Source organism: Bos taurus, chromosome 8, assembly GCF_002263795.3.
Source record: "Bos taurus isolate L1 Dominette 01449 registration number 42190680 breed Hereford chromosome 8, ARS-UCD2.0, whole genome shotgun sequence".
Taxonomy (NCBI): Eukaryota; Metazoa; Chordata; class Mammalia; order Artiodactyla; family Bovidae; genus Bos; species Bos taurus.
The window spans coordinates 22,162,311-22,184,659 of NC_037335.1; the positions used below are offsets into that span (position 1 = coordinate 22,162,311).

At 38.2% G+C, this 22,349-nt stretch overlaps 1 long non-coding RNA gene across 1 annotated transcript in view; it reads left to right on the forward strand.

The window, feature by feature from the left end:
* The window catches only part of LOC132345928 (uncharacterized), a 68,847-nt gene that overhangs the window by 35,265 nt on the left and 11,233 nt on the right, over positions 1–22,349 (forward strand). The window lies entirely within an intron of this gene.

The following is a 22,349-nucleotide window of genomic DNA, read 5'->3' on the forward strand; positions in this document are numbered from 1 at the left end:
CACTTGGAAAGAATGTATATTCTGTTCCTATTTTGTGGGGTGTTCTGTGAATGTTGTATAAATAAATGGTTGGTTTATAGTGTTGTCTGAATCTTCTGTTTCCTTGTTGATCTTCTAGTTAATTGTTCTTTTAAAGAAAGGAGAGTGTTGAAATCTTAAACTATTATGTTGACTTACCTATTTCTCCCTTCATTATTCAGTTTTGCTTCATATATTTTTATGTTCTATTAGGTGCACATATGCTTATAATTGTTATGTCTTTCTCATGGGTTGACTCTTTAATCATTGTAAAATGCCACTCTTTTTGTCTAGCAACATTTTTTTAATGTCTATTTTTTCTGACATTAGTATAGCCACTTGAGGTTTCTTGTGGTTACTGTTTGCATAATATATCTTTTAGCATCCCTTTACTTTGAATTTGTTTGTATTTTGAATCTAAAATATCTTCTGTAGATAGCATATAGTTGGATCTTGTTGTTTGTAATTCAGTCTGACAGTGTCTGCCTTTGATTGTTTAATGTAGTTACATTTAACATGATTATTGATGTATAGGCATATGTGATTTTATTGTGTCTCACTTTATTGCACTTCATAGATATTGTAGTTTTTACAAATTGAAACTTTGTGGTAACCCTGTGTTTAGCGAATCTCGGTTCCATTTTTCCAACAGCGTTTTCACACTTCATGTCTCTGTCACATTGTGGTTATGTTTGCAATATTTCACACTTTTTCATTAGTGAATTTCTTAAAGTGATCTATGATCAGTGACCTTTGTTTGATGTTACTGCTATAACTTGTTGAAGGCTTAGATGGTGGTTAGTATATTTTTAGCAATAAAGTGTTTTTTTTTTAATTAAAATTTTAGTGGATTATAGTTGACTTAGTGTTGTGTGCAACAAAGTATTTTAAAATTAAGGTTGTACATTGTTTTTTCAGACATAAAGCCATTTCACATTTAATGGAGTACATTATAGGGTAAATATAACTTTTATATGCAACGGGAAACCAAAAAATTCTTGCGACTTGCTTTATTGTGATATTTGTTTTTTTGCAGTGGTTTAAAACCAAACCTGCAATATCTTTGAGGTGTGCCTGTACTTGGATTTGTATTTGCCCTTTTACCTTGTTTTTTATGTTTGTGTCTTTTTTGTTGCTCTGTCCCTCCTTATTGCTTTCTTTTGCATTGAATTAATATCATCTCATCTGAAAGTGAAAGTGAAGTCGCTCAGTCGTGTCTGACTCTTTGCGACCCCATGGACCGTAGCCTATCAGGCTCCTCCGTCCATGGGATTTTCCAGGCAAGAGTGCTGGAGTGGATTGCCATTTCCTTCTCCAGGAGATCTTCCCACCCCAGGAATCGAACCCAGGTCTCCTGCATTGCAGGCAGACGCTTTACCGTCTGAGCTACCAGGGAAGCCCATCTCATCTAGCATTTTAATTTCTTGAATGTTTTTTTTGCACTATATATTTTTGAAGTAACTTTCTTACTGCTTGCTCATGGGTTTACTGTATACATCGTAGCTTATCAGAGTCTGCTTCAGATTTATATTAACTTACTTTCCATGAGATTTAGAAAAATTAGTCTTGCATAGCTGTATTCCCTTTCCTATGTTTTAATATTGCTAACATATTATATCTGTAAATGTTACAAACCCAATAATGCATGGTTTTAATTATTGCTTTATATAATTTTGTGTCTTTTAGGCTAGCTGAAAGAAGGAGATCAATTATATATTTATAACCTTTGCTATACTAAGCTTATTTATCATTTCTGGTTCTCTTCATTTATTCTTGGAGATTCAAGTTACCATTTGGAGTTATTTCCTTATTTAGCTCAATATAATTTGCTCCCATGTACTTCTGTTGTGCTGTTATCAGGAAATATATTATAATTTTATATGTTATGGTCCCAATAATACATACATATTGTTTTATACAACTGTTTTTTTAATTGGGTAGGAGAAGAAAGGAGTAAACTGTGCATTTGTGCCTTTTTTTTATAATTTCATAATTACCTTTACTGGTGCTTTTTGCTTTTCCATAAGAATTGAATTATGACTATTTGGCTTTATTTACTTTCAATCTGACTAATTTCCTTCTTTTAAGGAGGATCTGCTGCTAGTACCAGAGTCTCTGTTTTTGTTTATCTTGGAGTATCTTTAATTTGCTTTTCTAAAAAAAGATAGATTTGCTGAACACATAGCCTTCTTAGTTAACAATTTCGTTGAGCACTTTGAGTATTATTTCACTGCCTCTGGCCTCTATTTTGCTGAGAAGTCAGGTGTTAATCCTACTGGGACTCCCTTGCAAGGACTTCCTTGCTGCACTTAGTTGTGCCCCACATTTCTTTGACGTTCTGATCATTTTTCATCATTCTTTTTTTCTCTATATTCTTCAGGTTGCATAATCTTTATTGATCCTTTGTGCAGTTCTGCTTATTATTACTTGTGGTAATTCAGATCTACTATTGGTCCTTATAGTGAAGTTTCCACTTCAGTTATTGTATTTTTCAACTCCAGAATTTCCATTCTGTTCTTTTTTATAATTCTGGTGTCTTTATTGATAGTTTCTACTTGCTGCAACATTTCATCATACCCTTTTTACTCTCTAATTATGGTTCTCTTTAGTCTTTGAATATATTTATAATGGATGCTTTGAAGACTTTGTTAAATTTGATATCTAGTTGCTCTCACAGGCAGTTTTTGTTGACTGATTTCCCCCCCAGTGTATGGGTTGTACTTTCCAGGTTCCTTGCATGACTAATTTTTGTTGGAAATTAGATATTTTAGATAATATATTGTAGTAACTTTGGGTACTAGTTTCTCCCTGTGATGCTTTTTATTACTATTTGCTAGTTTATTGGCCAAGTAACTGGCTGTATTATTTTAGTAGAGTCTATTTCTGTCTTGCACTGGTAAACTTCTGATACTGCTTCTCAGGGAGCATATTTTTGGTTATGTCCACAGTCACCTTGGGGTAATGGTGATTTTTGGGGGTTCTCTTTGACTGACTCTGTCCCTGACTGTAACCAAATGTTGAACTCTACTAATTGCTAGGTGATTATTTAATTACTTTCAACAATGCACTGATACATAAATTGCTCACTAGCTGAACCAGTGAAATATAGAATCCTTTGAAGAGATAGTTCTGGAAATGTGTTGAGTTTTTTTTTTTTTTTTTTTACTTTGGGCAGTCTCCTCTCGGCCATGTCCTTCTAAGATTCTCTCACACAAACTATCCAGCTTACAAATTAGCTTATATGTCCAGTGATTCTACCAATATCATCCCAATTTCCCTTTACCAAACCTCTACTAATTATGATAATGCCCTTAGGTTTGAACTTCTCCACTCTGTTGCAAATGAAGTCAGTTCCTTTTGCAAGAGAATAGTTCTCTGGTTTACAGCATGTTCTCCCTCAAGGCAAAATTCTCTTAAGTTATGGCTGTGGAGTTGGAAGAGGTGACCATGGCAAGCTTCTTTGTTGGTGACACTTCCAATTTAACAGCCAAGTGCTTAGTGGTAGTGGGGAGGGGACAACACCTTTGGCTATTTTCTTTGTTTGACCCTTGTAGTATAGAATCACTGCCTTATAAACCAGGAGAAGGATAATTGGGTCTCAGTATTCTCATCAGCACCACACCCAGGGTAGAGCCTTCTTGGGAGTTGGACAGAAGAGACCCAACTCTCACCTACACTTGCCCGTAACACTTGCCTTTTGATGAAAGAGGAGAGTGAAAATATTGGCTTAAAACTCAACATTCAGAAAACTAAGATCATGGCAAAGGGTCCCATCACTTTATGGCAAATAGATGGGGAAACAATGGAAACAGTGAGAGATTTTATTTTGGGGGGCTCCAAAATCACTACAGATGGTGACTGCAGCCATGAAATTAAAAGACGCTTGCTCCTTGGAAGGAAAGTTATGACCAACCTAGACAGCATATTAAAAAACAGAGACATTACTTTGCCAACAAAGGTCCGTCCAGTCAAAGCTATGGTTTTTCCAGTGGTCATGTGTGGATGTGAGAGTTGGACCATAAAGAAAGCTGAGCACCAAAGAATTGATGCTCTTCAACTGTGATGTTGGAGAAGACTCTTGAGAGTCCCTTGGACTGTAAGGAGATCCAACTAGTCAATTCTAAAGGAAATCAGTCCTGAATATTCATTGGAAGGACTGATGCTAAAGGGGAAACTCCAGCACTTTGGCCACCTAATGAGAAGAACTGACTCATTGGAAAAGACCTTGATGCTGGGAAGATTGAAGGCAAGAGGAGAAGGGGATGACAGAGGATGAAATGGTTGGATGGCATCACTGACTCAACGGACATGAGTTTGAGTAGGCTCCGGGAGTTGATGATGACAGGGAAGCCTGGTGTGCTGCAGTCCATGGGGTCGCAAAGAGTCAGACACGACTGAATGACTGAACTGAACTGAATAGATAGGTGGGGGAGGAATACTAACATACCACTTGTCTGGGACTATAGCTCTCAAACTGGAAGCTGGATCCCTGTGTTCTTGGGTATACCAGTCTGGAGTAAAATTTCCATCTTGCTGAGTTAGGTTGGAGGAAGAGGAAGCAGATCTCAGTTCAAATACTGCAGGCTGTAAATATTCTTAACAAATTACAGAAACTTTTCTTAAGTGTGTGTTTCTGTAGTTACTGTATGTACTTGAACCATATCCAGAGAGTTTAACTGGTTGTTTTAAAGTAATTTTCACTAGTTTCTCTGGTAAGTGAATCTGATGAGTTCCTCATTAGAGCCACAACAGCCACTCCCTTTATTTCCTCTTTCTGGAAAAAGCATTCTTTTAAATAAGATCTGTTAGAACTTCTGCTGCACTTTATGTTTCAAGCTCTCTATCTTACCTTCCATCTCTTTCTCTGTACATCTGTGTTTCTCCTTTAGTTCATAATCCAGTTTGCCAATGATGTCTCTAACTCTTATCTATATAACTTTCTTCTGAGTTTCTAATTTTGTTGACTGTATTTCAAATTACCTTTGGTACTATTTAGGTTTTTTTTTTCTTTTAATCTGCCTAGTATGTCGAGGGAGAGTTTCATCCTCTTCTTTTGTCATCTTTTCCTGTGGCTTTGCTCCTAATTGTTTATGGGAACAAAAGTGCATCTTTATGGTATATATCTGACCCATTCTTAAATTCTAAGAAAATTTGATTTCTTGCTTACTAAGCTTGTTGTTTGTCATGAATGACTTAAATGTTATGAAATGCTCTTTCTGTGTAAATTAAGATGGTTTTGATCTTAATTAAAACAGGAGGGCTTCCATATGACTTTTCATATATTTAAATGGAGGTGACATTGAATTAGAATATCACTTTTGGGGAAACTCATATTAAATTGACGGATAGAGGCATTAAAAGCTGATTGCTGTTAGATCCAAGACAGATGAGACATTATGTGCCCCTTGATGGAAGAACAGCCTACCTCCTCTGAAGTAGCTTTGGGAAAAAAGTCTGTCTAAATTTGGCTTAGCAATTTAGAGGAAGTACATAGGATAGAGGATGAAATGAAACTATGCTATGGGGATGCACTTACAGAAATCTGGATTATATAAAATTCTCAAGGACAAACAACTATGTTTCTTCAAATAAAATGTAAGGAGAAAGAGTGCATATGAAAGATGGAGAAGGGGAGAAAGAAAGAGCAGAAGAACCAGCAAGAGAGGGCAAGTGAGCACAGAGATTAAAAGAAAAAGAAAGTATCTATCAATTGATAGCAACATGTGGACTTCAACTGCCTCCTGATTCAAATAAACAATTTGTGCCAAAAAAAAAAAAAATGGCATTTTTGGGTAGGTGGGAGGTAGGGAGGTTCAGGAGAGAGAGGACATATGTATACCTATGGCTGATTCATGTTGATGTATGGCTGAAACCAACACAATATTGTAAGACAATTATCCTTCAATTAAAAATAAATTTAAGTTTTAAACAGTGACATTTATGAAACATTTGAACTTTTGAATATTTGGGGCATATTTGACATTAAGGAACTTTTATTCATTTTTCTGTCTACTAATAGTGTTGTGGCTATCTTAAAAATACTTATTCTTTAGAAGTAACATTGAGATATGGGAATTTGAAATTCATCAGTAAAATTATATGATATATGTTGTTGTTGTTCAGTTGCTCAGTCATGTCCATCATTTTGTAACCCCATGGGCTGCAGCACACCAGGTTTCTCTGTCCTTCACCGTCTTCCAGAGCCTGCTCAAACTCACGTCCATTGAGTTGGTGATGCCATGTCCATTGAGCCGGTGATACCATCCAGCCATCTCGTCCTCTGTCATCCCCTTCTCCTTCTGCCTTCAATCTTTCCCAGCATCAGGGCCTTTTCCAATGAGTTGGCTCTTACATCAGGTGGCCAAAGTATTGGAGCTTCAGCTTTAGCATCAGTCCTTCCAGTGAATAGTTAGGGATGATTTCCTTTAGGATTAACTGGTTTGACTTCCTTGTTGTCCAAGGGACTCTCAAGAGTCTTCTCCAAGACTATAACATGATATATGTGAAATGCTTCAAAAGAGCATGGGAGGAGGGTAGTGGCGGGGAGAATAGAAGAAACAAAGTGGCTGAGGCTATGAGATGTTAATTCTTGAAGATGGGTGATGGATAAGATTCATTACTGGTTTTTAAATTTTTTTATTTTTGCATATATTTGGAATTGGCTTTCTTATTACTTGCCACTTAGGCCTGGTAATCTTGATTCTTATTGGGGAGTGGAATTTGCAAACTAAAGTGAGGTCAAAAAGAGTATTAATGAGTACATAGCTCATCCTGATGTGTAGACTTTCTAAGTTTGAATCATCTATGAAACTAAGGCCATGGTTTCCAAACACTGACAATTTCCCTAAATGAAATCATCAAATGCTTTTTTTTTTTTATGGTGAAGAAATGTGCTCTGCTATAAAATGTCTATGAAATCAAGCCCATATCCCTTTTTCAGTTATATGCTGAATTCTAAAATACTTTTATGTTTTACGGTTTGTTCTTTTTCAAAAGTTTTTTCAAAATACTCATTAGGTATAAGCATGTGCCAGGTTTTTGAGAATGGCAACTAAATCACCCCACAATTTATAGAAGGCTACAGTGTGCAGATTTTATTTTCTTGAGCTTCAAAATCACTGTGAACAGTGACTGCAGCCAGGAAATTTAAAAATGCTTGCCCCTTAGAAGAAAAGCTATGACAAACCTAGATAGCATATTAAAAATCAGAGACATTACTTTGCTGACAAAGGTCCATCTAGTCAAAGCTATAGTTTTTCCAGTAGTCATGTATGGATGTGAGAGTTGGACTATAAAGAAGGCTGTGTGCTGAAGAATTGATGCCTTCTAATTGTGGTGCTAGAAAAGACTCTTAAGAGTCCCTTGGACAGCAAGGAAATCAAACCAGTCAATCCTAAAGGAAATCAATCCTGAATATTCATTGGAACGACTGATGCTGAAGCTGAAGCTCTAATACTTTGACTACCTAATGCATAGAGCCAACTCATTGGAAAAGACCCTGATGCTGTGACAGATTGAGGGCAGGAGGAGAAGGGGGCAACAGATAATGAAATGGTTGGATGGCATCACTGACTCAACAGACATGAATTTGAGCAAACTCTTGGAGATGGTGAAGGACAGGAAAGCCTGACGTGCTGCAGTCCATGGGGTCACGAAGAGTCAGATATGACTGAGCGACCGAAAACAACAATGTCCTGGGGAAGACATACTACATGACAAGATGAACAACCTCCAAAAGATACAAATAATCACCAAAGCAACAGAATAAATGTTATATGAGTTTTTTTGCCAACTAAAAATTTGAAACCCAAAATTCCTAATTTCTGCCATCTGAGGTATTTTTCAGCTATAATATACCCTGATTATTCCCTACCTCCCTAAGATAACAAGGGGGCATTAGTTGGGAAAAATAGGAGAGAATGGGAAAAAGGACTCTGTTAACGTTAATTTAGGCACCAACATAAGATCTCTACGTTCATTCCTTCTCTTGGAATATGTGGACTTTTCCTTATCATGGATTGAACAGTTAACAGGTAGTGGGACTCCAGGCTCACAGCCACCCACAGGCAGATCCCACTTTCCCTTTGGGGTTATTTATTAGGGCTATGTTCATAAAGTGTGTGAGAGGCTGAGAAATTATGATTTATCTACAATAACTGTACACACTCATCTTTCTTCTTCAATCTGTTAGTTGTTGATGAGTCACTCAGTCGTGTCTGACTCTTTGTGACCCCATGGACTATAGCATGCCAGGCTTCCTTGTCCTTCACCATCTCTCGGAGTTTGCTCAAACTCATGTCCATTGAGTCGGTGATGCCATCCAACCATCTCGTCCTCAGTCTGGTAGAGAAACAGTCTTTTAACGCTTGTACTAAATCATATAGAACACATTTGGCAGCAGTTTTATAGTTTGGTTTGCTGTATTCCCCTTTAGTTTGTCTATTGAAGGGCATGTTTTTGTAAAAGGGAGAAATAAGCTTTGCTCTTAATTGAATATTTAGGATCTTGCTCATCAGTGATAAATGAAATGAACAAGGTTGGTATATAACCATGTTTTGATGAGTGATTGATTACTTATATTTTCTGAGAGATGGACAGATACCTGCAGTGATAGAGTAGACAATGAATCAGATCTGACTAGTTCCTAGGAAGAAGGTTGTCAAAGGTAAATGGAGAAGTTGAGGAGATAAATGACATTTTGATGAATGATTGACTTCATGTACATGAAGACACATGGAGTCATTCAGAAAGTAAACTTTCTTTTTTTATGAAAACTGCTTTTAAAATCCCGTCAAAAGATTGAAAGAAAGTAGGTTTTAACATCATAGTTAAAACAGGGAAAAAAAGTGTCATAGGATTATCTAAGAAAATGCAGTTACCAGACCCAAGATTCAAACCAGGCAGCACATTTAATTATTGATTGAACACCTATTATGTAAGTAAGTTTCTTTTCCATAGTTCCTGGTTTTCCAGTGTATCTAGTTTGGAGAGTAGAAATTGTACAAAAGTAAAATTACTCCAATAAATGGTCTGTGAGAAATATGGACCAGGTGGTTTGGGAGTACAAACAAGAAAATATTTACCGTGAGTTGGTCTGACCAGGTTCTTGGAAAGAAGTGATTTGAACTGGAAATGGATGGATGACTGAAATTTCAATAGGCAGAAATAGCATAGGTTTATACATTTACTTGACAATTATACATGGTAACTTTTATGTGTCAGTTGTTATGCTAAATAGACAATGAATCAATTATAATAACAGTGTGACAAAGTACTGTAATAGAACAAGGTATCTGTGGAACACAGAGGAAAGACAGATAGCAAATGAGCCAAATTGGAGTAAAGAGGACTGTCTTCCAGGTGGAGGGACAGCGGTTACAAAGGGCCAGCGGCAAGAAGGGGCCTACCCAGGCTGCTTGGAGCTGCGAGCCCAAGAACTGCTCTGCTCACTATGGTGGCCCTTGGTCACATGCAGCTGCTGAACACTTGAAATGGAGCAAATACGACTAAGAAACCAGATTTTTATTTAATTTTAATTAACTTAAGCTTAAAAATTGATATCTGTTTCAATATATTTGGAACAAATAACAACTTGATTATGTGAATCTGCTTTTTCAAAGTAAACGTTATTACATTTAAATAAAGAGTAAATATGTCTTATGACAATTTAGCATCTGAATTGAGGTGGACTGTTGGTGTACAGTACAGGCCAGATTCCAAAGATTTTGTTTGGAAAAGAATGTATAAAATTTCATAACTTTTTAATATTAACTGTATGTTGACATAATATTTTGGATATTTTAGACTACTTAAATTAATTTTACCTGTTTCTTTTTACTTTAAAAAAAATTTTATTTTATATTGGGTATAGCTGATTAACAATGTTGTGTTAGTTCCAGGTATACAGCAAAGTGATTCAGTTATACATATACATGTATCTATTCTTTTTCAGAGTCTTTCCCCATTTAGGTTATTACAAAGTATTGAGCAGAGTTCTCTGCTATACAGAGGTACTTATTGGATATCTATTTTAAATACAACAGTGTGTACATGTCGATCTCAAACCCCCAGTGTATCCCTCCCTTCTACCTTTTCCCCTCTGGTAACCATAGTTTCTTTCTCTGAGTCTGTAAGTCTGTTTCTGTTTTATAAATAAGTTCGTTTGTGTCATTTTTTTTTTTAGATTCCACATGTAAGCAATACCATAGGATACTTGTCTTTCCTTTGTCTGACTTACTTTAGTTAATATGATAATCTCCAGATCCATCCATGTTGCTGCAAGTAGCATTATTTCATTTTTTTAATGACTGAGTAATATTCTGTTGTACATACATACCACATCATCTTTATCCATTCCTCTGTCAGTGGACATTTAGGTTTCTTCCATGTCTTGGCCATTGTAAACAGTGCTGCAGTAAGCACTGGAGTGCCTGTATCCTTTCACACAATGTTCTTCTCTAGATATATGCCTTGGAGTGGGATTGCTGGATCATATGGTAGGTTCCCTGGTGGCTCAGTGGTAAAGAGTCTGCCTGCAGTGCAGGAGTGGCAGGAGACTTAGGTTCGATGGCATGGCAACCTGCTCCAGTATTCTTGCCTGGAGAATCCCATGGACAGAGGATCCCAGTGGGCTATAGTCCATAGGGTTGCAAAGAGTCAGATATAACTGAAGCGACTTATAGCATAAAGCACACATGGTAGCTCTATTTTTAGTTTCTTAAGAAACCTCCATACTGTTCTCCATGGTGACTGTACCAATTTACATCCCCACTAACAGTGTAGAAGGATTCTCTTTTCTTCACATCCTCTCCAGCATTGGTGACATCTGTTCTGACTGGTGTGAGGTGATGTCTCATTGTGGTTTTGCTTTGCATGTGATATCTCACTGTGGTTTTGATTTGCATCTCTCATGAAATTAAAAGACGCTTACTCCTTGGAAGGAAAGTTATGACCAACCTAGATAGCATATTCAAAAGCAGAGACATTACTTTGCCAACAAAGGTCCATCTAGTCAAGGCTATGGTTTTTCCTGTGGTCATGTATGGATGTGAGAGTTGGACTGTGAAGAAGGCTGAGCACCAAAAAATTGATGCTTTTGAATTGTGGTGTTGGAGAAGACTCTTGAGAGTCCCTTGGACTGTAAGGAGATCCCACCAGTCCATTCTGAAGGAGATCAGCCCTGGGATTTCTTTGGAGGGAATGATGCTGAAGCTGAAACTCCACCACTTTGGCGAAGAGTTGACTCATTGGAAAAGACTTTGATGCTGGGAGGGATTGGGGGCAGGAGGAGAAGGGGACGCCAGAGGATGAGATGGCTGGATGGCATCACTGACTCGATGAACGTGAGTCTGGGTGAACTCTGGGAGCTGGTGATGGACAGGGAGGCCTGGCGTGCTGCGATTCATGGGGTCGCAGAGTCGGACACGACTGAGCAACTGAACTGAACTGAATCATTAGCAGTGTTGAGCATCTTTTCACATACCTCTTGCCCATCTGTATGTCCTCTTGGAGAAATGTCTACTTAGGTCTTCTGCCTATTTTTTTAATGCATTTTTTTTTAAACTTTGAGCTACATGAGCTGTTTGTAAATTTTGGAGATTAATCCCCTGTTGGTCGCATTGTTTGTAAGTATTTTCTCCCATTTTGCGAGTTCATTTTCTTTTCATTTTGTTTGCATTCCTTTACTGTGCAAAAGCTTCTGAGTTTAATTGGGTCCTTTTTGTTTATTTTTGTTTTAATTTCTATTACTTTAGGAGATGGGATGAAAAAGATATTGCTGTGATTTATGTTAAAGAGTATTCTATCTATGTTTTCCTCTTAAGAGTTTTGTAGTATCAGGTGTAACACTTAGGTCTTTAATCCGTTTTGGATTTATTTTTAGGTATGGTGTTAAAGAATGTTCTGATTTTATTTTATTTTATTTTTTATAGGTAGCTTTCCAGTTTTCCTGGCACCACTTATTGAAGAGACTGACTTTTCTGTATTGTATAGACTTGTCCCCTTTTGTCATATATTAACTGACCCTATGTGTGAGGGTTTCTATCCTGGGCTTTATATCCTGTTCCACTGATTTATATTTGTGTTTTTGTGCCAATACCATACTGTTTTGATGACTGTTGCTTTGTAGTATAGTCTAAAGTCAGGGAACCTGATTCCTCCAACTCCATATTTCTTTATCAAGATTGCTTTGGGCATTTGGGGTCTTTTGTGTCTCCATACAAATTTAAAATCTTTTTGTTCTAGTTCTGTGAAAAATGCGATTGGTAATTTGATAGGGATTGCTCTGAATCTGTGATTCCCTTGGATAGTATAATCATTTTGACAACATTGATTCTTCCAGTTCAAGAACATGGTATATTTTTCCATCTGTGTCACCTTTGATTTCTTTCATCTTATAGTTTTTGCCTTGGATAGTATAATCATTTTGACAACATTGATTCTTCCAGTCCAAGAACATGGTATATTTTTCCATTTGTGTCACCTTTGATTTCTTTCATCTTATAGTTTTCAGATTATAGGTCTTTTGCCTCCTCAGATAGGTTTATTCCTAGGTATTTTATTCTTTTTGATGCCGTGGTAAATGGGGTTATTTCTTTAATTTCTCTTTCTGATCTTTCATTGTTAGTGTGTAAAAATATCCACAGATATTTTAAAACAGATTTCTATGTATTAGTTTCATATCCTGCAACTTTATAGAATTCATTGATGAGCTCTAGTAGTTTCCTGGTAGCATTTTTAGGATTTTCTGTGTATAATATCATGTCACTGCAAACAGTGACAGTTTTAGGTCTTCTTTTCCCATTATTTGGATTCCCATTGTTTCTTTTTCTTCTTTCACTGCTGTAACTAGGAATTCCAAAACTATGCTGAATAAAGTTGGTGAGAGTCAACATTCTTGTCTCATTCCTGATGTCAGAGGAAATGTTTCAGCTTTTCCTGGTTGAGTATGATGTTAGCTGTAGGTTTGTCATATGTAGCATTTGTGAGGTATGGTCCCTCTATGCCTAACTTCTGGAAAGTTTTTGTCTGTATTACAAATGAGTGTTGAATTTTGTCAAAAGCACTTTCTGTATCTATTGAGATGATCATATGATTTTTATTCTTCAATTTTTAAAAATTAATTTTATTGGATTATATTTGCTTTATAATGTTTGCGGTGAAACAAAGTGAATTAGTCATATGTATACATATGTCTGATGCTGTAAAGAGCAATATTGCATAGGAACCTGGAATGTCAGGTCCATGAATCAAGGCAAAATGGAAGTGGTCAAATAAGAGATGGCAAGAGTGAATGTCGACATTCTAGGAATCAGCGAACTGAAATGGACTGGAATGGGTGAATTTAACTCAGATATAATTATCTACTACTGCGGGCAGGAATCCCTCAGAAGAAATGGAGTGCCCATCATGGTCAACAAAAGAGTCCGAAATGCAGTCCTTGGATGCAATCTCAAAAACGACAGAATGATCTCTGTTCATTTCCAAGGCAAACCATTCAGTATCACAGTAATCCAAGTCTATGCCCCAACCAGTAATGCTGAAGAAGCTGAAGTTGAACGGTTCTATGAAGACCTACAAGACCTTTTAGAACTAACACCCGAAAAAGATGTCCTTTTCATTATAGGGGACTGGAATGCAAAAGTAGGAAGTCAAGAAACACCTGGAGTAACAGGCAAATTTGGCCTTGGAATATGGAATGAAGCAGGGCAAAGACTAATAGAGTTTTGCCAAGAAAATGCACTGGTCATAACAAACACACTCTTCCAACAACACAAGAGAAGACTCTATACATGGACATCACCAGATGGTCAACACCAAAATCAGATTGATTATATTCTTTGCAGCCAAAGATGGGGAAGCTCTATACAGTCAGCAAAAACAAGACCAGGAGCTGACTGTGGCTCAGATCATGAGCTCCTTATTGCCAAATTCAGACTTAAATTGAAGAAAGTAGGGAAAACCACTAGACCATTCAGGTATGACCTAAATCAAATCCCTTATGATTATACAGTGGAAGTGAGAAATAGATTTAAGGGCCTAGATCTGATAGATAGAGTGCCTGATGAACTATGGAATGAGGTTCGTGACATTGTATAGGAGACAGGGATCAAGACCATCCCCATGGAAAAGAAATGCAAAAAAGCAAAATGGCTGTCTGGGGAGGCCTTACAAATAGCTGTGAAAAGAAGAGAAGTGAAAAGCAAAGGAGAAAAGGAAAGATATAAACATCTGAATGCAGAGTTCCAAAGAATAGCAAGAAGAGAATAAGAAAGCCTTCCTCAGCGATCAATGCAAAGAAATAGAGGAAAACAACAGAATGGGAAAGACTAGAGATCTCTTCAAGAAAATCAGAGATACCAAAGGAATATTTCATGCAAAGATGGGCTCGATAAAGGACAGAAATCGTGTGGACGTAACAGAAGCAGAAGATATTAAGAAGAGCTGGCAGGAATACACAGAAGAACTGTACAAAAAATATCTTCATGACCCAGATAACCATGATGGTGTGATCACTCATCTAGAGCCAGACATCCTGGAATGTAAAGTCAAGTGGGCCTTAGAAAGCATCACTATGAACAAAGCTAGTGGAGGTGATAGAATTCCAGTTGAGCAATTCCAAATCCTGAAAGATGATGCTGTGAAAGTGCTGCACTCAGTATGCCAGCAAATTTGGAAAACTCAGCAGTGGCCACAGGACTGGAAAAGGTCAGTTTTCATTCCAGTCCCAAAGAAAGGCAATGCCATAGAATGCTCAAACTACCACACAATTGCACTCATCTCACATGCTAGTAAAGTAATGCTCAAAATTCTCCAAGCCAGGCTTCAGCAATATGTGAACCGTGAACTTGCTGATGTTCAAGCTGGTTTTAGAAAAGGCAGAGGAACCAGAGATCAAATTGCCAACATCTACTGGATCATCAAAAAAGCAAGATAGTTCCAGAAAACCATCTATTTCTGCTTTATTGACTATGCCAAAGCCTTTGACTGTGTGGATCCCAATAAACTGTGGAAAATTCTGAAAGAGATGGGAATACCAGACCACCTGATCTGCCTATGAGAAATCTGTATGCAGGTCAGGAAGCAACAGTTAGAACTGGACATGGAACAACAGACTGGTTCCAAATAGGAAAAGGAGTATGTCAAGACTGTATATTGTCACCCTGCTTATTTAACTTATATGCAGAATACGTCATGAGAAACGCTGGACTGGATGAAACACAAGCTGGAATCAAGATTGCCGGGAGAAATATCAATAACCTCAGATATGCAGATGCCACCACCGTATGGCAGAAAGTGAAGAGGAACTAAAAAGCCTCTTGATGAAAGTGCAAGTGGAAAGTGAAAAAGTTGGTTTAAAGCTCAACATTCAGAAAATGAAGATCATGGCATCCTGTCCCATCACTTTATGGGAAGTAGATGGGGAAACAGTGGAAACAGGGTCAGACTTTATTTTGGGGGGCTCCAAAATCACTGCAGATGGTGATTGCAGCCATGAAATTAAAAGATGCTTACTCCTTGGAAGGAAAGTTATGACCAACCTAGATAGCATATTCAAAAGCAGAGACATTACTTTGCCAACAGAGGTCCGTCTAGTCAAGGCTATGGTTTTTCCAGTGGTCATGTATGGATGTGAGAGTTGGACTGTGAAGAAGGCTGAGTGGCCAAAGAATTGATGCTTTTGAATTGTGGTGTTGGAGAAGACTCTTGAGAGTCCCTTGGACTGCAAGGAGAGCCAACCAGTCCATTCTGAAGGAGATCAGCCCTGGGATTTCTTTGGAGGGAATGATGCTGAAGCTGAAACTCCAGTACTTTGGCCACCTCATGTGAAGAGTTGACTCATTGGCAAAGACTCTGATGCTGGGAGGGATTGGGGGCAGGAGGAGAAGGGGACGCCAGAGGATGAGATGGCTGGATGGCATCACTGACTCGATGGACTTGAGTCTGGGTGAACTCCGGGAGTTGGTGATGGACAGGGAGGCCTGGCATGCTGCGATTCATGGGGTCGCAAAGAGTCAGACACAACTGAGCAACTGAACTGACTGACTATGTAGACAATTGTGTTAGTCAAGTACTTAGGGAAATTTGTTGGACTTACGAACAAATTGGACTTACACACTCACTCTTGAAATGGCACTCATTCATATGTACTGTACTGACTTTTGAGTTTTGATGTTCTTTCTTTAGTTGCTTTAGGTGTAAGGTTAGGTTGGCTGTTTGGGATTTTTGTTTCCTAAGGTACGATTATATTGCTATTCACTTCCCTCTTAGAATGGCTTTTGATGCTATTTGGATCATTGTGCTTTCATTTTCATTTGTCTCTGTGTTTTTTCATTTCCTCTTGGATTTCTTCAGTGATCTTTAGTAGCATATTGTTAAGCCTCCATGTGCTTTTGTTTTTAACAGGCTTGTTTTTTTTTCCTTGTAGCTGATTTCTAATCTCACAGATACTAAGATTAAAAGATGCTCAGTCAGAAAAGATGCTTGATATGATTTCAAATTTATTAAATTGACCAAGGCTCTCTTTGTGGCCTAGCATGTGATCAATCCTGGAAAGTATTCCAGGTACACTTGAGAAGAATATATATTCTGTTACTTTTGGATGGAATGCTCTATAAATATCAATTAGGTCTCTCTGGTCTAATGTGTCACTTAAGGCATGTGTTTCCTTACGAGTTTTCTGTCTGGATGATCTGTCCATTGATGAAAGTGGGGTATTAAAGCCTGCCACTATTATTGTGTTACTGTTGCTCTCTCCTTTTATAGCTGTTAGTATTTTCCTTACATATTGAGGTGCTCCTATGTTGGGTGCATAAATATTTACAGTTGTTTTATCTTCTTTGATTGATCTCTTGATCATCATGTAGGGTCCTTCTTTGTCTCTTGTCACAGTCTGTATTTGAATGTCTGTTTTGTCTGATATGAGTATTACAACTTCAGGTTCTTCTGATTTTCATTTGCATGGAATACCTTTTCTGTCCCCTCTCTCTCAGTCTGTATGTGCCTCTAGATCTGAAGTGGGTCCCTTGTTGACAGAATATATATGAGTCTTGTTTTTGTATCCATTCAGCCAGTTGTCTTTTGGTAGGAGCATTTGATTCATTTACATTTAGTGTAACTTCAATATGTGTGTTCTTACTGCCAATTTGTTGTTTTGAATTTGTTTTTATAGGCCTTTTTTATGCCCTTCTTCTTTATTCTCTTGTGATTGGACTATCTTTAGTGTTGTGTCTGAATTCCTTTTTCTTTTTTGTGTGTATATCCATTGTAGATTTTCAGCTTGTGGTAAACCATGAGATTTTGAGATAGCAGTCTATATATATAAATAGGATTAAGTTGCTGGTCTTTTAATTCCAAATACATTTCCAATTTCCTGTGTTTGTGCTCTCTTCTCACAATTGCTGGTTTTGATATCATATTTGTCTGCAGATTATTTCCTGTCTTTATTGTATGTTTGCCTTTACCAGTGAGCTTTTCCATTTGTAAGGTTGTTTCTAGTTGTGGCCTTTTATGCTTAGAGAAGTTCCTTTAATACTTGTTGCAGAGGTTGTTTGGTGGTGCTAAATTTTCGTAGATTTTGCTTGTCTGTAAAGCTTTTGATTTCTCTTTCAAATATGAATGAGAGCCTTGTTGGCTAGAGTATTCTTGACTGTACATTCTTCCCTTTCATCACTTTAAATATATTGTGCTACTCCCTTTTGGCCTGCAGATTTTCTCCTGATTCTTATGGGAGTTCTCTCATATTTTTTGTTGCTTTTCCCTTGTTGTTTTAATATTTTTTGTCTTTAGTTTTTGTCAGTTTGATTACTGTATGTCTCAGCATGTTCTTCCGAGTTCCTTCTTGGGACTCTGTGCTTCCTGGACTTGAGTGACTGTTTCCTTTCCCATGTTGGGGAAGTTCTCTATTATCTCTTCAAATATTTTCTGAGGGCCTTTCTCTCTGTCTTCTGCTTCTGGGACTCCTAAATGTGAATGTTGGTGCATTTATACTATTGTCCCAGAGGTCTCTTAGACTGTCTTCAGTTCTTTTCATTCTTTTTTCTTTACCCTGTTCTATGGCAGTGATTTCCACCATTCTGTCTTCCAGCTCATTTACCAGTTCTTCTGCCTCAGTTATTGTTATTGGCTCCTTCTGCCATAGTTTTAATTTCAGTTATTGTACTGATTCATCTCTGTTTGTTCTTTAGTTCATATTGGTCTTTGTTTAAACATCTCTTATGTCTTTTTAATCTGTGCCTCAATTCTTCTTCTGAGATCTTGGATCATCTTTACTATCACTACTCTGACTTTTTTTCCTAAGCAATTTGTCTATGTCCACTTAGTTGTTCTTCCAGGGTTTTATCTTGCTCCTTCATCTGGGACATATTTCTCTGCTGTCTCATTTTGTCTTTCGTGATTGTGGATTCTGTTCTGCAGGCTTCAGTGTTGTAGTTGTTTCTCTTGCTGTCTGTCCCCTGGTGAATGAGGCTGTCTTGTGCAGCCTTCCTGGTGGAAGGGACTGGTTCCTGCCCACTGATGGGTAGAGTTGGGTCTTGTCCATCTGGTCGCAGCGCCATGTCAGGGAATGTGATTATTGGTCATGTCAGTCAGCTGTGTGCTCAGGAAGACTTTAAACAGTCTGTCTGCTGATGGGTTGGACTGTGTTCCCACTCTGGTTGTTTGGCCTGAGGCATCCCATCACTGGAGCCTACAGGCTGTTGGGTGGGACCAAGTCTTCGTGAGAAAAACGCAGCTTCCAAGAGGACTCATGCCAGTGAGTATTCCCCAGAACTACCACCACAGTGTTTTTGTACCTGCAGTGAGCCATAGCCACCCTCCAATTCTGCAGGAGATCCTCTAGTACTCGCAGCTAAGTCTGCCCCAGCCTCTTAGGAGGTTGCTGCTTTTTCTCCTGGGTCTTGGTATACGTGAGACCCTATGTGCATCCTTCGAGAGTATAGTTTCTGTTTCCTCCAGTCCTGTGAAATTCCTGTGATCAAACCTCACTGGCCTGCAAAGCAGATTCTTTGGGGGCTACTCCTCCTGTTGCCAGACCCCCAGGCTGGGAAGCCTGACATGGTGGCCCAGAACTTTCTCTCCTGTGGGAGAACTTCTGTGGTATAACTATTTCCCAAGTGTATCCCATACACCCTGTGTGTACAAGATGTAATTTTATCATGATTGTGTCCCTTCTACCATCTTGTCGTGGCTTCTTTTCTGACTTTGGATGTAGGCTGTCTCTTTTGGTAGGTTTCAGTGTTTGTTTGCTTTTTTTGTCAGTGGGGTTCAGCAGTTAGTTGTGATTTTGGTGTTTCCATAAGAAGAGGTGACCTGGCTTCCTTCTACTCTACCTTCTTGTGTCCTCTCAAAAAGGACTTTTTTTTTCAGAACTGGAGAACTGGAGGCAGTGAACTGGCTGCTGGCTGACTGCTGGCCATCTGCACTTACAGTGCCAGACTCTGTCTCTTCCACTCTGATGTAGGATGGTGGGAAAGGAAGGCAGGAGGCAGCTGCTGCTGCCAAACAGCTCCTCCACTATCTTTTTACTTTTTAAATGTGGCTTCTAGAAGATTTAAAATTAAATATTGGTGCACATTATATTTCTATAGGCTAGCTCTGATCTAGAGTGCCATGAGGTGTGGGAGGTGAGAGAAGAGGCTGTAGTAGGCCAGAAAATGTTAGAACATGCAGGGCTTGTGATAAGGAAGGGGAAACTGTACATTTAAAAGTATTGGCTGAAAGCCTTCTAAGTGCCAGACAGACACTGTTCTGGTCATTTGGAATATGTATCAATGAATGACAGGATTCCTGCAGAGTTTACATTTTTGAGAAGGCAGTAGGGGGAGGGTATCAGCAAACAACAAAAACAAATAAGCAAACACAAATACTAGCATATGTTGGGAACATTGAGAGCTATGGAGAAAAAAGAAAAGTTGAGCCAGGAATGCTGGGGGTGTGTAGGGGAGTGAGGATCTTTGCTTTCTGTTAAGATATGATGGTTGAGGTTGACCTATCGAGGTTTATTTTGAGCAGAGAATTGAAGGAGCTGCAAGCCTGAGCCACATGTTTATCCGGGGTAACTTTTCAGGAAGAGGGACACAAAGCAAATACTTAAGGAGGAGAAGGCCTGGTGTGTTATAGGAAAAGTAAGGTTGGTGGTATGGAGCAGAGTGAGTTTTGAGGATAGTTAGAAAGGAATTCAGAGAGATAAGGGAAAGGTACAGGTCTCATGGAGAAGAGTAGAAGCTGGAAGACCAGTTAGAAGATTATTTCAGTAGTCAGATAAAAATTAGAGCAGCTCAGATCAGGGTAGAAACAGTAGATGCTGTGAGGAATAGTTTCCAGATGTGTTTTGATGGCAGAGTGAATAAAGTTTTCCTGGTGTGAATATGGCTTTTGAAGTGGCATGGATGACTCCATGTTTTTGGTCTGAGTAACTGGAAGGAAGGAACTGCCAACTGTGCAGGGAGGGCAGATTTGGGATGCAGATGAGAAATGGTCCCCAAAGTATGAGTGAAGATAGAAAAATCCAAAGATTGAGCCCTAAGGCAGGTAATGTTGAAAGATTAGGGAGGAGGAACAGCGGAGACTGAGTAGCAGCTATCGACATAGAAGAAAAATCAAGTGTGATGTCCCTGAAAGCCACGTGAAGAAAGTTTATCAAATAGCAGGAATGGATAAATGTATCAAATGCTGCTGATAGGAAAAGGATGAAGTTGGAGAGTTGACCTAGATTTACTAGAGATGACTTTGAGAATAATTTCAGTGGTATTGGAAGTGGGTTGCTGGCAAAATTTGATTTGGAGTGAGCTGAACAAAGAATGAAGACAAGTTGGAGACAGTGAAAATATATAACTCTTCAAGAGGTCATATTTCAATGAAAGTCAAAGCATTAAGACAATCAGTAAACAGAATTGTGGTCAAGAAGTATTTTTTTTTAATGGGAGAAAGAATAGCATATTTGTGCACTGAGGTGCAATGATCCAGTAATGAGAGATGGTTTGATTTTTAGAGAGGGTCAAGTGTCAGAGTGACATCTTTGACTAGGTAAGAGTTACAAGATCCAGTAAGTGGATGAGCAGGGAAAAACATCTATGATAGCAGTTTTCAAAGTGTGGCTTCAGTGTCACCTGGAACTTATATTAGAAATGTAAATTATCAGGCCCTATCTCAGATGTCTTGAATCAGAAACTCTGAACCCTATCTTATATCTATACTACTCACAAAAATTAAATTGAAATGAATTGAAGACCTAAATGTAAGACCTGAAACCATAAAACTGCTAGAATAAAACTTGGGAAAAATACTTATTGACATGGGTCTTGGCAGTGATTTTTTGAATATGACACTGAAATCACAAGCAACAATACAACGGTAAACAGATGGGACTACGCCAATTTAAAAGCTTCTGAATGCCAAAAAGAAACAGTCAACAAAATGTACGAGCAGTTTACAGAATGACAGAAGATATTTGCAAATCATGTATCTGACAAGAGGTTAACATTCAAAATATATAAAAAACCCCATACAACTGAATAGCAAAATAATAATCATCTAATTGAAAAATTGGCAATGGACCTGAATAGACATTTTTCTAAGATATTCAGATGACCAAAAGGTCATGAAAAGGTGCTCAACATTAGGGTACTGCAATCAAGACCACAATGAGATTACATGTCAGCCATTCCATCAGAATGTCTATCCTCCAAAAAAACAAAAAACAGATAACAGATGCTTGTCAGGATGTAGAGAAAAGAGAACCTTTGTGCAAGGCTGGTGGGAATGTAGATTGGTACAGCCACTATGGGAAACACTGGATGTTTGCAAGAATAAACAAAATCACTATGTTGAAGAGCTCTCTGCACCCCCATGTCCTTTTTTTTGCAGCATTATTCACAACAGCTGAGACATGGAAACAAACTGTGTACTCACTGAGGGATGAACAAAGAAAATGTGGTATATATAGAAACAATGGAATATGCTACAGCCGTAAAGCGCAGGAAATTCTGCCATTTGTAACAACACTGATGGACCTTGAGGGCATTATGCTAAGTGAAGTAAGTCAGAGAAAGACATATACTGTTTAGTCTCATTTACATGTGGAATCTAAAATAGAACACTAAACTCATAGAAACAGATCAGATTTGAGGTTGCCAGAAGTAGGCTGTAGAGGATAGGGGAATTATGTGGATGTGGTTAAATGTATAAACTCCCAGTTATAAAATAAGTAAGTACTGGGGATGTAATATATAACATGATAACTATAGTTAATAGTGCTTTATGGCATATTTGAAAGATGCTATGGGCTCCAAAATCACTGCAGATGGTGACTGCAGCCATGAAATTAAAAGACA